The following is a 15,201-nucleotide window of genomic DNA, read 5'->3' on the forward strand; positions in this document are numbered from 1 at the left end:
TCCCAAGATGGTACAGGGCGTGCTCTAAGCCTATTTCGGTCGGTTCACCATGGGGTGATGTGTGTGTGAGCCTCTAGACAGCACAATCTTTGGATTCAAAGTAGCCTTCCAAAACTGACCCCTGGTTGCCTTTGTCCCACAAGAAAGCCTTCCCAGATATGCCTTTAGAGGAAATATTCCCCCCAAACAGAAGCTTATGTGTGGCAGCTTCCTGAAAAGAAAGCATCGTCTTTGGTAAACTTGGGCTGCCTGGTCAGGAGAACTCCATGCAGAGTCGAATGACTGCTCCCTTCCTGAAATGTCCTCCATCGCTGAGGTCAGTCATCCACTCTCTCCATCAGACAGCCAGAAGTAATAAGGACACCCGGGTAATATCTCTGTGCGGCTCGCCAAATTTCTGAGGTCAAAGCATTTACACAGCGAGGTCTTTCGGTGCCATTAACCGTGAAAATATCCAATATCAAAATGGTTCTGAATCTCAAAACCAATTTGAGTTTTAATCTGAGTATTAAGGGATGGACCCTTGTTGCCGACGTATCCAACTACGAGATGACCCTAAATCAGTCAGGCTGATGAAGTTGGTGGCATGAAATAGAAGACCTCAATGTGCTGTCTCCATTGTTGTGATGACTGGTTTCTTTCTCTCGCTTTTCTCATTATTTCCTCAGTACAAAACTTTCAGCGGGTAGATTGGGATTGATTAGAAAGTTTGGAGGCCTCTGGCTCTTGTTCCTCACTCCAATCTACCCGTGCCTGGTGCCAGGGTGTGTGGGATAGGGCTGAGAAGGTGAGAATGTTGGGGGGGTCAGCAGGAAGGAGGAGCTTACATAATAGCTGCGCGTTAATGTATGTTAACACATCACCCTTTAACTTAAAGGGACATGAGCTTTCATTTCTATCTCTGCTCTTTCGTGGGGGTTTGATTGTTAGGTTTTTTTTCTAATTTTTAAAAACTTATTCTTTGGTAATTTCATATGTGTGTATGGTTCGTTTTAGCTGTATTCAGCCTGAACACCCTCTCTTATCCCGTTCACATTTCTTCTGGAATCTTCCTTTCCCAAGTCCCTCTTCAACCTCTCTCTCTCTCTTTCTCTCTCTCTCTCTCTTATCTATCTCTTTCCTCTGTCTGTCTGTTTATTTGTTCCATTGAATGTAATTAGAGTTGCTTACATGAGTATATAGTGTTATACTGTGTGGTTATTTATTGGAGCCTGGATACTTACAAGTAGCCATACCATTGAAGAGAAATAGTTCTTCCTCCTTCTGCAGCCATCCCTTGCCAATAAGTGATCCAGATGTGTATGGACAGCTGGTTCTAGGAGAGAGAGGGGGAAGGGATAGTAACTAATGGTAGTGCAATCCATTTTCCACAATGAGTACCATCCATCCTATCTGCCCTTGATGCCAATAGCGCACGTAACTCCTCTCACAAGGCATAAGACCTGGCATAAGACGCTTCTAACTTTTCATTGACATTATCCCCATGGGAAATATGTCGCTTTTGTTTTTTGAGACAGTGTCTTATTACGTAGCCCAGGCTGGCCTTAACTCACAATTCTTCTTCCTAGGCCCCTAAGGGCTAGAACTACAGGAGTGTGCTACATGCCCTGCTCCAAAAATGCTGTGTGTTTTATTTCATAAGCAGATGCCCCTGACTTTTCTATTGCACAATTCAAGTAATAATCATCTACCCATTTACATACTGACTTTTGTTTTTTAAAAAAACATATACTTTCATATACTTTTTCTAATTTTTTTTTAAGAACCAAGAGTAAAATGCTAAAACTTAAAGGATAATTTGCCAGACTTGAACACCAGTCTGCTCGCTCCAGAGTCTAGATTCTTTGTTGCCAACACAGATTTTGCAATGTAGATTCCTGATTCTGGCAGTTGTTAGCACTCCTTCCTCTCCATGTTTTGTCAGTTTTTGAAAGTATTATGCCTTTGAATACAAAAGAACCTAAGGAGACAACTCATTGTATATATTTAAATAAAGGTCTTTGTGGGTAACTATCCAAGGAGTCAGCTAAACCCATTTACAAGTTTACTTGGGGCCTGTTTCTCCAGCTCAAAGCAAGACATGTTCTAAGTCTATGCTTTGAAGACATTTAGGAATACAGAGAAGGATCTGTGGGAGGTCGGTCTCTTGTTGTTTTCAAACCATCATTAGGAGGACATATGGTGAGCTGAATTCAACCCAACATGTTTGAGCCTATTTATTTTCCAAAGTGAACGAATGTGTCGTGTCAACTCCTAAGCCTGTTTAGAACCTTCCGTGATCGGTTTTGATCATCCCAGTGCTTATGAAACGAATGAAGATTCGAGTCAAAAAGGGAACACAAACAAACCAACCCCAAAACTTTGCAAAAGGATAGCCAAATTAAGTATGCTGGGGTTCGGGTTTGGGCTTGGATGCGTGTGCTCTGAATTAAACGCTTCCAGAAGACATCTATCACTTAAGAATTATAGTTTCAGCATTTGCTTTCCCAGTATTTGCGATTCAAAAGCATGACTTATGGAAAACAATTTACTTCAGCGGCTGAGCTCTCCAGATGCCTGTAATTTGATTATAAATTTAGAATATACTTCGGGTGGCAGTCAAGATTGCTGAGAAAGGACACTTGGAAAGGAAGAGGGCAGGCGCTGCAGTGTGCGTTTCCCAAGTAACTAAGCAACAAAGATCAGTTTCCTATTTACATTTATTTCTTTAGCATCAGAGAGTCTGTATATCAAGGGCAAATTTTCACCATCTTAGAAACATTAGTTTCAGTAAATACTATTGCCCTGTGCTCTAGAGAAAAAGATCAAATTACCCAGACAACCTGGACAAAGGGGCAGTTGGGATTTTAGTTTCTCTCTCTCTTTCTCTCTGTCTCTCTCTCTGTCTCTGTCTCTCCCCCCCTCACACACAAACATACACACACACACACACACACACGAGGGGGGGAGGAAGGGAGAGAGAGAGAGAATGAGTTACTATTAAGGACAGTTATAACTGGACTAAATAAGGTTTTTTTCAGTTTTGAGTGCTGATTCAACCTTCTGGAGACACACTATTCGAGTGTGCAAGGAGCAAAATCTTTGCCTTTGTGTTTTTTGGGGGAAAGATAGAGGGCTTCCTTATAAAGCTATGAGTTCCAGCCTTTAATGGAATTTGAAACATACCAGACTCAAGGGTAGTAAGTTGATACCATTAAGAAAATTCAATAATGTTCTTTTCCCCCATTATCACGGAGGCATCTGCTGCTTGAGGAAAACAGGAAGATGAGGGTTTCTTGCCTCCGCGCTAGCATGCAGCTAAGCTTTCTTGGAAACCACATCTGCCACAGAGAAAAAGCGCAACAGCGCATATCAAGGGCAGATTGTCTTCAGCGGAGCCAGACACGCAGGCTCTTGACTGCCTGATCTTTAAGAGGGAAGTTGACACCTGGCTATCTGACACCAGTCAGGAACTGGGAAAGCAATTTCGTTTTCTTCAATGAAGTCAGAGTGGCCAGGAAAAAGAAATCTCAGCTGTTTACTATTGAGCTGACTTCTCGAAGCCGAAGGACCTGTTTATACCAGGCAATATCTTGAAAATAATAAGTGAACAGATAGAAGAAAGAATAAATACTTGGAGGATCTCTTACATCTTCCCAAGTCTAAGCATCCATCTAGTTCTTTTCTGTTTTCTTTATTTTCCCCAGAACCTTGAACATGCTAGGCACACACTCCGCCACTAAGCTACAAACAATCTCACTCCTTTCTACTTTTAGGGCAGGCTACGAATGTATATATTTTAAAGGCAATGTCAGGCTAACTCTCTCCTACGATTTCAAATGCATTTCTTTTCTAGAAAACAAACCAAACCAAATTAATGGTAGAGAGCACCGAAATCTAGCTTCCTTCAAGGACCTGGCTTCCAGAAACCTCTGTTGTTAAAAGACTCCAACCCATGGACACATCACTTTAGGGAAGGTGACCTGGCAGTTACAATCCTCCAGCTAAGGGCGTTTCTTCGCAGCGAAAGGATTTTCCCATCTCCAGGCCCTGTTGGAGCTGATGAATTTCGCACATCCTTGGGATTTGCAGCAGGTTACCGAACACGATTACGCACCCTGCTGATTTATTTACTGCAAGGACAACCCGGACATGGCGGCTGCCCGAAACCAGACGCCTGTGGAAGGAATCTCACCCTGAAACACTTAAGGCGATTACTGCAACCCAGCGTCCTCGCGTACATGGGGAGTGAAGCCAATCAATTCCGTTTTCGTTTTCATTGTGGCTGGTTTAATGCAATCCAGTCTGATAGGATGAAAGCTGGCACCTGCCTCGATTGCTTGCTAATATAAAAATCAGGACAGAGGAGAGGCATCAGGCCCAATAATAGAGATTATATGAAGTTAACTGATTTGCAAAGAATCCCGAGGAGTAGAAGCTCTTGATTTGTGCAAACATAGAAGGGGGCGGGGGGGAGTGGCTCTTCTCCTTTTAGGATTAAACTGCAAATGCCACCTATGGCTGGATAGCCTGAGAAATAAGGTCACACTGGTTTCTGCTAGCAATTCTTGGACCTTTCAAAAGATGGAATAAACAAATAAAACATCCATTTCCTAGATAATTATGGCGAGGGTGCCATGGATAGAGTGGTTAGCAAAATGGGCTACCAGGATGGCATCAGAGCCTGGCAAGAAAAGGGGACATTCAAGTGTGGAAAGACACATGGATAAGAAAGAGCTGCAAGCTGTGCTTACAAGAGAACAAAAAGGACTCTGGGGGAGTGCGTTGAAAGGCTCTCTTTATAAGTTTCTACTTTCTCTATTAGACTGTAAGGTTCTCGAACCAAACCATGGGTTCTCTAAAATTAAAACGAGCCAGGGCGTCATGGTACGTGCCTGTAACTCCAGTACTCGTGAGGCTGAGCGGGGAGGATCGTGAGTCCCAGGCCAGTCTGGGCAGGCCATATATGGAGACCATCTCAAAAGAGAAACAAAATCAAAAAGAAGAACATGACTGTAGTTGACCACAATTGATTTTATATTTGAAAATAGCTAGTGGAGGTGATGGGGAAACCATTTTACCACAGTGGAATGTCTGAGGTGAGAGATTTGCCAGTCACCATAATTATATATGTGTGTGTGTGTGTGTGTTAAAATGTCATATATAGCCAAGCACGGTGACTCATACCTACAATTCCAGTCATGAAGACGTTAAAGAAAGAAGAATGTTACAAGTTCTAAGACAGTCTGAGATACATAACAAGACACTATTTTAAAACACACATCCCATGTAGCACACACACACACACACACATGAGAAATGTCACTTTGTATGTTTTAACTCTATACAATTGTTGTGCCCACTAGAATACACATATATCAAAACGTATTTCATGGTTTCACTTCTAAGCTTTTCACAGTACATAGCTCACTGTAGTTCTTTATTGACTGATGGATGAGTAAAAGTACACTTGCCTGAATTGCTCATATGATTTTTACAAGTCGCAGACATTCCACTAGTCACCATTAGCCTTCCGATTTTACTGATAAGAAAATTTGAGGGGGCAGTTGTTAAGTGATTTGCTCAAATTCTCTTTGTTCACAAGACAGCCCTAAATCTGGTCTTTGAACTTTGGTATCAAGATCTTTTCTCTTTCTGCTTTTCAATCATTCATTCATCCATTCACCTGTGTGCATGCGTTTGTCATGTATGAACATGCTCCTGCAAATGTGGGTGTAGGTGTATGTCAATTACCCTTATGGGGGTGCACACTCAGTGCCTTTGGTTATAAGATATTTAATTACGCTTTGTAAAAATACATCACTGTGATTGCTTTAATAAAATGGTGAATGCCCATTTTATTATTATTTTATAGCTAGGCTGGAATTTCATAGCAGAGAGGACATTGGGAAAAAGAAGGATAGAATCATGAGGAGATGCCATGAGATGCAGAGCAAGCAGGATTGGAAATACGGAGATGAGGTAATAAAGCCACGAGGCAGAAAGTAAACTAGTAGAAATTGGCTAATTTTAGTTTTCAGAGCTAGTTAGAAATGAGCCTAAGCTATTGGTCGAACTTTCATAATTAATAAGAAGTCTCCGTCTTGTTTATTTGGAAACCGACGGTGGGACAGAAAAATCTGCTTATAGCCTTCCCAAGTCACTCTTTTGTAAAAAAATTTATTTATTTGTGTTTTATGTACATTGGTATTTTGCCTGCATATAGGTCTATGTGAGGATATCAGAAGCCCTGGAACAGTAGTTACAGATGGCTGTGAACTGCCATGGGGTGCTGGGAATTGAACCCCAGTACTCTGGAACAGCAGCCAGTGTGCTTAACCACTGAGCCATCTCTCCAATCCCTGAATTACTCTTCACCTAACTTTTTAAGATATTTTTCTTTGCTGTTTATGTGTACGTGCATGTCTGTGTGTTTTCCTGTTCTCGTGAATGTGGATGAATAGGCAGATGCATGATTGTGGGTACATGTGCAGGCGTGTGCATGTGGGTGCATGGGCAGGCATGTGAATGTGGGTGCATGGGCAGACGTGTGAATGTGGGTTCACTTACATAGTGCTAGAGATGGAACATGGGGCTCAATGCAGGCCAACCAGGCACTCTACCAGCTGAGCTATGAAGCTCCGTAACAAGAATACATTTTTAATTTGGTTATTTTTTAACTAAGTCAGCAAAAGCAAAACAAAGGATGCATCATAATGTGACCAGGGCTACACAGAGAGTTCAAGGCCAGCCTGGGTTATATAAAACATGCCTCAAAAATACCAAGTATGTTCTTTGGTAATAAATCACACATACATATATTTCATTCCTTGTGAAAGTGTTGATGAACAGACAAATAAAGCCTATCTTGATTAACTGTGGTGTGAGTGATACGATCTAGTGCTCACGGTGTACTTTTATGCCAGTTTGTGTGTTGCCTGCCCTCGAACACAATTACAATGGTGAAAAATAAAACGTCTACATTAGCCAACCCACATTGATTCTAAAAACCAAAAATCCCAAACCACACTGACTTAGGCCCAAAGGAATTTATTGGCAAAAAGAGCTAAAGTTCAAAGATAGAGGATACACTAAACATAACTGAAGCCATGAACCCAAAGATGACCACAAGGGCTTGCTTGCCGCATCTTCAGCGCTCAGCTGAGACGGCTCTCTCTGGAACTGGCTGTGTTCTGGGGCACCTTCCCCCCTTGAAAGCAATGGCAGTTTCACAGTCTAGCTCCTCCATCCCTTTCAGTAGAAGCTGACACCCACTGCACGGTTGTGCTGGCAAAGATGCTTCTGTGGGACTTAACAGAGCTGCCCATGTCATACGTGTGCTCCCCCTGAGCCAATGATGGTACAGCACACACTGCTCTGCGTTGTTCCTACCTCCACTTTAAAAATGACAGCGACCATCCAATCCAAACCAGGTGGGCTAAGAATAGGAATATTCGCCTAGTGGTGGTGATGCACGCCTTTAATCCCAGCACTCGGGAGGCAGAGGCAGCTGGATCTCTGTGAGTTATGTCTATAGGAGCTAGTTCCAGGCCAGCTAGGGGTGTTACACGGAGACACCCTGTCTCAAAAACCCAAAGAAAAGAATGTCAAACAAACAAACAAAAAGTGTTTTTTGATTTTTTTTTTCCGCTGCCTTTTCTAACCCCGTTCTTTGGGATCTAATTTATAGTGTCATTGTACCCTGTCAAGTGTATTTTAATTGTCAGAATCAATAAAAACAAGAAATCTTTATCCAATGAGAAACCAACCCAAAGCAATGCTTAGGGGACGCCTGCTTTCTTACGTAGAATCTAGCACATGGCTGCTGCACTCTGATATGTTTGGGAAATCTGATCACCATGTCTCTCTGTTTGTCATTTCTTTCCTTTCTTTTCCTTCTGGTTCTCTGCAGCAAAGACAGCTCTAGCCCAGAAACCTAAAAAGAAACTGTTTTCCTGGTAGAAACATATATTTCTAGGAGCCTGGACTGGGTGGTGGGTCCTGGGAGAGCCACGTCCAACACCCTGTGCATACAACAGCCCTTCACAGATGTCTGAAATGACATGTTTTCCTCTCCCCCTCCCCCAGGAACCTTGTCAAGTCTGGTCTGCAGATGGCTGACATTTGGGTCCTGTCTTACATTTGCTCGAGACTTCCTAGATGAAATCTTGAGGTTAGAAGCATAAATAACAGGGAAGGAAGTCAATGTTTGAGGTTAATGTTTGAAGAAGAGCCGGGGAGGGGACTTTTCGCTAAAACTTTTTGAAAAGTTATTTAGCTTTCTACAGATTGCTGTAGTAACCCCAGGTGCGGGACTTTTTCTTACTCCTTTTCCTGGATTCTGTATGACTTTGAAATGTTGCTTGTAATCAGAAGCTGTGATCTCAAGCTGCTTTGCAGGGCTGTCCTGTTTCATTGTTGCTGTTCAAAACGACAGAGAAAACTAAAATGTTTGGAAAATCAAAACCATGGGGGGGGGAATCCCTCCATGATGGTATTTAGGGGTTGAAAAATAGGCAAAGCCACCAATAGCAGTACATGAATTGGCTACCAGATGATTTTACTGATTGTTGCTTTCATGGGCTTGACCAACCTATCACAAAATACCCTTAATATTTTGTTTCCTCGTATCTCAGTTTTATCATTCTGTCAGTCATCTGTTGGGTATATGTGCACGGAAAAAAAGAACAGAGAGACTGCAATAAACTTTCTCATAACAAAACTCCTTCTTGAGTTGAAATCTGGATTTTATGAAACTACAGGCTGTATGTAGGCTTTGGTTGTAAACAATAGCAAAAAGAGAAAGAAACAGAGGAAGGGAGGAAGAGAGAGAGGAAGGAAGGAGGGAAGAGAGAGACAGAGAGAAAGAAGGAGGAAGGAAGAGAGAGAGAAAGGAAGGAAGAAAGGAAGGAAGGATGGAAGGGAGGGAGGGAGGGAGAAAGAAAGGAAAGAAGGGAGGGAGGGAGGGAGGGAGGAAGGGAGGGAGGGAGGAAGAAGGAAGGAAGGAAGGAAGGAAAGAAGGAAGGAAGGAAGGAAGGAAGGAAGGAAGGAAGGAAGGAAGGAATAGGGAGATGTTTCCACAGTTAAAAACATACTGCTCTTGTAAAGGCCCCAATTTCAGTTTCTGACACCATATAGGGCGGCTCACACCTGCCTGTAAATCTAGAACAGGGGAATCTGATGCTTCTGGTCTCTCTGTGGCACCTGTATTCACACACACACACACACACACACATTTAAAAATAGTGAAAATAAATATTTTTGTTTGTTTTTCTTTGTAGTGTTGATGCCTGTACTGGAACTAGTTCTTGTAGACTAGACTAGCCTCGAACTCAGAGAAATCTATCTGTCTCTGCCTCCGGAGTACTGAGATTAAAGCATGAACCACCACTGCCCAGCTTGTGAAAATAAATCATAAGAAACTTGACTATTTTAGGCTTGGAGCTGGGACTGTGGCTCAGTGGGCAAGAGAACTTATTGCATAAGCTTGACGACCTGAGTTCAAACCCCCAGAAGCCACATAGAAAGCAGTGTATTATGGTGTGGTCAACTATAACCCATGTTCCGACAGGGAAGAGACAAGAATCTCACTGAACTCTGCTGGATGCTAGCCTCCTGTAGTTTCAGAAAGAGACCCTGTCTCAAGAGAGTAAGGAAGAGATGCTAGAACAGGACAGCTGGCATTCTCTGGGCTCCGCATGCACACACGTGTATGTATATTCACCATACATAAACCACATAGTTGCTCTCTTTTTGGTGAGCACACTCCTACACACCAACAAAAACTAGGACCTCCTGCTCAGTTATCTAGGTTATTTCTGGCACTGAAACCCCTCATCCATGGTATTTGGCCTATTGCTCAGGCTTATTACTAACTACCTCTTACGACTTAAATTAGCCCATAATTGTCATGTATGTTTAGCCACATGGCTTGATACCTTTTCTCAGTAAGGCATTCTCATCTTGCTTCCTCTGCATCTGACTGGCAACTCAATCTCTGTCTTTCCTCTTCCCAGAATTCTCTTAGTCGGGTAGCCTTGCCTATACTTTCTGCCTGGCTACTGGCCAATCAGAATTTTATTAAACCAATAAGAGTGGCAAATCTTTACAGTGTTCAAGAGCATTATCTATCCCACAGCGTGTCCATCAAGCGTGTGGTAGTGTTGCTGGCTATTAGGCTGTGCCAAAGAGAAACCCTAAAGTACTTTATTTAACTGGAAAGGACTTGGTAAGAGTTCAGTAGGGTGTGTTTTATCTGGGAAGGCAGGGACATATCTCCTAATGGTGAGGAAGGTCATGATTACTAAGGACTGAGTCATGTTGATGCTATGAACATTCAAGCCTGTCACTTACATGACTTGAATCACTAATAGGATGAAGCTAAAACATATTAGAAGCCTGTGAAATGAATACAGAAAAAAAGTGAAGGTCTTTAGAAGTCCTTGCCACCTAAAAACGCATAGTGGGGCACCTGAGATTGGTGCCACACATAGAACAAGCACAGAGTGGTACATGCTGGGGCTTTGGATTATACAGGAAGGATATGGTTTGACATTTGAGGCCAGCTGAAGCTTTGTACCCAAATCAGAGTACAAGGCCTTTCAGATCTTTACCCTGTTATCCTACACATGTGGAAAATCTGATACAGTTTGGGCATGAATGAGAAAGGGTCTGGCATTGATCTTTACTCGGAGGTGGTGAGCAATTATCAAGCTATTGCTGCATAGAAAACAAAAATTCCCTCCAGTACTGCACACATCTGTGAGGATACCTTACCTAGACTGTCATCAGACAGTGAAGACAAAGAACAACTTGGTTGTGCCGTCCGGGGATCCAAACAAAGGAAACTGTAAGAGACTCTGGTACATTTTGACCACCAGGCTCATTTCGCTAAGCATTATTCAAAGCATTAGCAATGGAAGCAGAGAAACCCAGCTTCATGTGCTTCTGTGTGATAAACCGGAAGCTCTGGAGGAAAATGCTAAGGAAAGCATGCTGTTACGAAGCTAATCATATGTTTGGGATGCTAACAGGGAGTTGGTGAGTGCGTGGGGTGCACAGACTCAGGCAGAAAGGGCCACACTGTGTCTACACACGGCATGGCAGGTGTCATTGACCCGTGGGCCATAGTATCTGTTACTTGTGCGTTCACAACCCACATTTCCCAAGTTCTAGACCCATAAGTATATAATTTATGCTCCTTTGTGATGTCTTTTGTTTTTAAATAGATGAATATGTTATGGTAACTACCTTTATAGTTTTTATAAAGAAGTGAGGTAAGATAATTAAAACAGGGCCTGTCACAGTGCCTAACGGATACTGTTACGTAACAGATAAAGCCCACAATTGGTCAAATGTTACTTATTGTTATACATTTTTATGCATGTCATTAGAGATATTAAAATCAAGACCTTGGGTATGCTGGGCAAGTTCTTTACCATGAGTGACATCCCCAGACTTTATTTCAAGCTTTTACAAAATTCTGAAAGGGTCACATATTGTGGAATATTATTTTAAGGTATGTTATATTTGCTTATGCTGTGGAACATTTTGTTTAATGATGCAAAGATGTGCTGCATTTTTTTCATGTTGCATTTGTTTAACTCTGTGAAGCTGTGCTACTTTGCCTGTTTAAAACACCTGACTGGTCTAATAAAGAGCTGAATGGCCAGTAACTAGGCAGGAGAAAGGATAGGCAAGAGTGGCAGGAAGAGAGAATAAAAAGGAGGAGAAATCTGGGAAGAGAGGATAGGGGAGCAAGAAAAGGAAGAGGGCATCAGAGGCCAGCCACCCAGCTACACAGCAATCTGCAAAGAAAGAAAGAATGGAAGGAAGGACGGAAGGAAGGAAGGAAGAAAGGAAGGACGGACGGAAGGACGGAAGGAAGGAAGGAAGGAAGGGAGGAAGGAAGGAAGGAAGGAAGGAAGAAGAAAGAAAGATGGAGAAGGCAGAAATCTTTAATAAATAAATAAACAATTAAAAAAAAGACAAATACAAAAAAAAAGAAGAAAGAAAGAGGGGGTATACAGAAAAAAAAAAAAAAAAACAACAAACCTAAAATCCAGAGGCAAAAGCTAGACAAAATAATTTAAGAAAAGCTGGTTAGAAACAAGCCAAGCTAAGGCCAGACATTCATAAGAAAGAATAAGACTCTGTCGGACTCAATTTGGGAGCTAGGTGATGGATCCTCAAAGAGCAAAGAGCCAAAAGAACAAAGAGTAAAAAGAGCCTAGGAGCAGAAAACAAAACAAAACAATACCCCCCCCCACAAAAAAAAGACCCCAAACCAACCAACTACAGTTACATGAATGTGCATATGTGTGTTTTCGTGGGGGTGGGGGTCAGGTGCATGCTTATAGAAGTCAGAGGTTGACATCAAGTGCCATTTCTCTCTCCCTTCACCTTATTTTGCAAAACAGGTTCTCTCACTGAGCCTAGACCTCCCAAATTCCACCTGACTAGTCAGGCAGGCTGCTGAGTCCCAAGGATCTGCCTCCTCCAGTGCTGGGATTGCAGATGCAATCTGCTGCCTCCACTTTATACATATATGCTAAAGCTCTAGACTGAGGGCCTCACGATGGCACAAAAAGGCTTTACCAACTGACACCCCCACCCCCGTCACCCACTCTGTCACACATGTCTCTGATACCAGTACAGAAACTCTCTCAGCAGACAGAGGAGATGACTCTGTCAATACATGAAGTACAAGGACCTGAACTCTCTTCTCCAGCATAAATGGAAAGACCGGACATGGCGGTGCTGGCCTCTAACCCCAGCACTGGGAAGTCACAAACAGGAGGGTCTCTGAGGCATGCTAGCCAGCCAGTCTAATCAGTAGGAGAGTTCCGGTTCAGTGAGAGATCCTGTCTTAAGTAATGTAAGCAGGATGTGGGGTTCGTAACTTTAATCCTATCACTTAGGGGCAGAGACAGGTAGATCACTGTAAGTTCAAGACAAGTCTGTTCTTCATGGTGAATTCCTGGCCAGCTTGGGCTACACAATGAACCCTATATTTAACAAACAAAATAAAAGTGAAAAACTCCTGACATTGACCTCTGGACTCCTGGTAAACACAGACACAGACACACACACACAAACAAACACATACATGATAGGCTTGGGAATATAGCTCAGCGATAAAGTACTATCCTCACATGCATGAAGCTCTATGTTCAAATCTCAAGCACAATAAATTCTCTCAACACCATTCTCATTTACCAAATAGGAAAATGATCGGTGCATATAAAATTAAGCATATAGCTTTGTGGGTGACATCATATATTCATTCAGTCTTTGGGACTCTAGAAGGCAAAATGAACTTGAAATCCTTCAGAGAGCTATGGAGATGAATTTGTGTCTTGGGGTTGCCACAGCAACTTACCACAAATCAGATGATTTCAAACAACAGAAATTTATTCTCATGGTTTTGGAGACAAGAAGTCGACATTCAGGGTCTTGGTGCGACCTCCTACACTCGGGAAAGTCTAGTGACAATCTTCTGTAATTCCCATTTCCTGATATTCTTGGCTCACAGAAGTGTAGTTCAATCCCGTCATCACATGGCCACCTCCCCCATGAGTCAGTCTGCAATATACCCCTCCTTATCGAGACATTAGCCTCGGGTTCAGGTTAGAACCTTAGCCTGATAGGAATATTGTGCCCTGCATTCCAGACAAATGGATATTGGTGGATAATAGATGAGACCCGGGCTTGGAAACTGGCACTTAAAGGATTTGAGTTCAGGCTTCTCTTTAGGAATGAAACCCGTTTTCCTCTTACAGTTTAAAATTAACTTTGGCCAGGAGGTGATGACACACATGTTTAATCCCAGCACTCGGGAGGCAGAGGCAGGCAGATCTCTATGAGTTTGAGGCCAGCCTGGTCTAAAGAGCTAGTTCCAGGAAACACTCCAAAGCTAGAGAGAAACCCTGTCTCGAAAAACAAACAAACATACATACATACATACATACATACATACATACATATAAAATTAACTTTGGGCTAACAGTTAGTAAGCATGCATATTTATGGGGCACAATGGGAAGTCCCCTTCATGTGCAAAGGGTCATATCAGGATACTCTGTGTACCTATCACCGTAACTTTTATCAAGTGTGTTTACTTCCCATATGGAGAAATGCCGTGCAAAATGCATGCATTGCTCATCACGGATTCACAAGGGCCACGGGGTCCTAAATTATTTATTTAGTAGCTTAATGATACCCATGAAACCTGGTACCTGGTGAGACTTCAAGGTTTTGTTGCTTCTTGAAAGGGAATTTTTCAAATTCAATCCAATTCCGTAAACGTTATCATTTTCCAGACTCGCCTGCAGCTAAGTGGTAACTGAGGGATTAATGTTACCTTGTCGCTGCACCTCAGAGGTGCAAGAACCCTTATTTTCAGCCCTCAGAATGTGTCAAATGTGTTATCTCAGACTTTGTGAAGTTCACCTCCACCTCCCTGCTTTGCCCACCTTGTTTCTTGGTGAGTTAGGTGTTAGGTTTTCTGTGATAGAGGCTTTGTCTTCAGACCAGGAAAAAGTTAAAAGAAAAAAAAAATAAGAAACCACATGAGCAATCGGTGTTGCAAATAGTCCATTAGTATAGAGTATGTTAGTATATTTCTACAATTCCTTCTAGAAAATCATTCTGACGCCGCCTCACTCAAAACTGAAGTCTGAAACTGTAGTCTATTGAGAATGCTGGGGTCTCCGCAGAGCCTGGGACCTACTACAGAATAATTTAGGATGGGCAAACAGAGGAGACATGACTTTGAGTTAAATCATGAAATCATTTCTGCCCCTTTTCCCCTTGCTACTCAGTGTCTAAACACAAGCTCCAAGAACAAAGTTTTATGGTCATTTGCTAAATGTTGACACATTTCAATTTTCAGTTCATATTCTATAACTTTAAGAATTAGGAAATGGGGCCGGGCAGTGGCGGCGCACGCCTTTAATCCCAGCACTCGGGAGGCACAGGCAGGAGGATCTCTGTGAGTTCGAGGCCAGCCTGGTCTACAAGAGCTAGTTCCAGGACAGGAACCAAAAACTACAGAGAAACCCTGTTTCGAAAATCAAAAAAAAAAAAAAAAAAAAGAATTAGGAGATGGAGACAGGTGGTGGCTGGCTCATGCCTCTAATACCACACTCAGGAGGCAGAGGCAGGTGGATCTCTATGAGTTCGAGGCCAGCCTGGTCTACAGAGTTAGTTTCAGGACAGCCA

The 15,201-nt window shown here is 42.5% G+C and overlaps 1 long non-coding RNA gene across 1 annotated transcript in view; it reads right to left on the bottom strand.

The window, feature by feature from the left end:
- Positions 1–1,270: 1,270 nt before the first annotated feature.
- The window catches only part of LOC130866185 (uncharacterized), a 34,322-nt gene continuing 20,391 nt past the window's right edge, over positions 1,271–15,201 (bottom strand). The window contains exon 3 of the long non-coding RNA XR_009056330.1: positions 1,271–1,315. This is a non-coding gene — a long non-coding RNA (uncharacterized LOC130866185). The remainder of the gene's footprint in view (positions 1,316–15,201) is intronic.

The sequence above is a fragment of the Chionomys nivalis genome, chromosome 25 (genome assembly GCF_950005125.1).
Source record: "Chionomys nivalis chromosome 25, mChiNiv1.1, whole genome shotgun sequence".
In the NCBI taxonomy this organism is placed as follows: Eukaryota; Metazoa; Chordata; class Mammalia; order Rodentia; family Cricetidae; genus Chionomys; species Chionomys nivalis.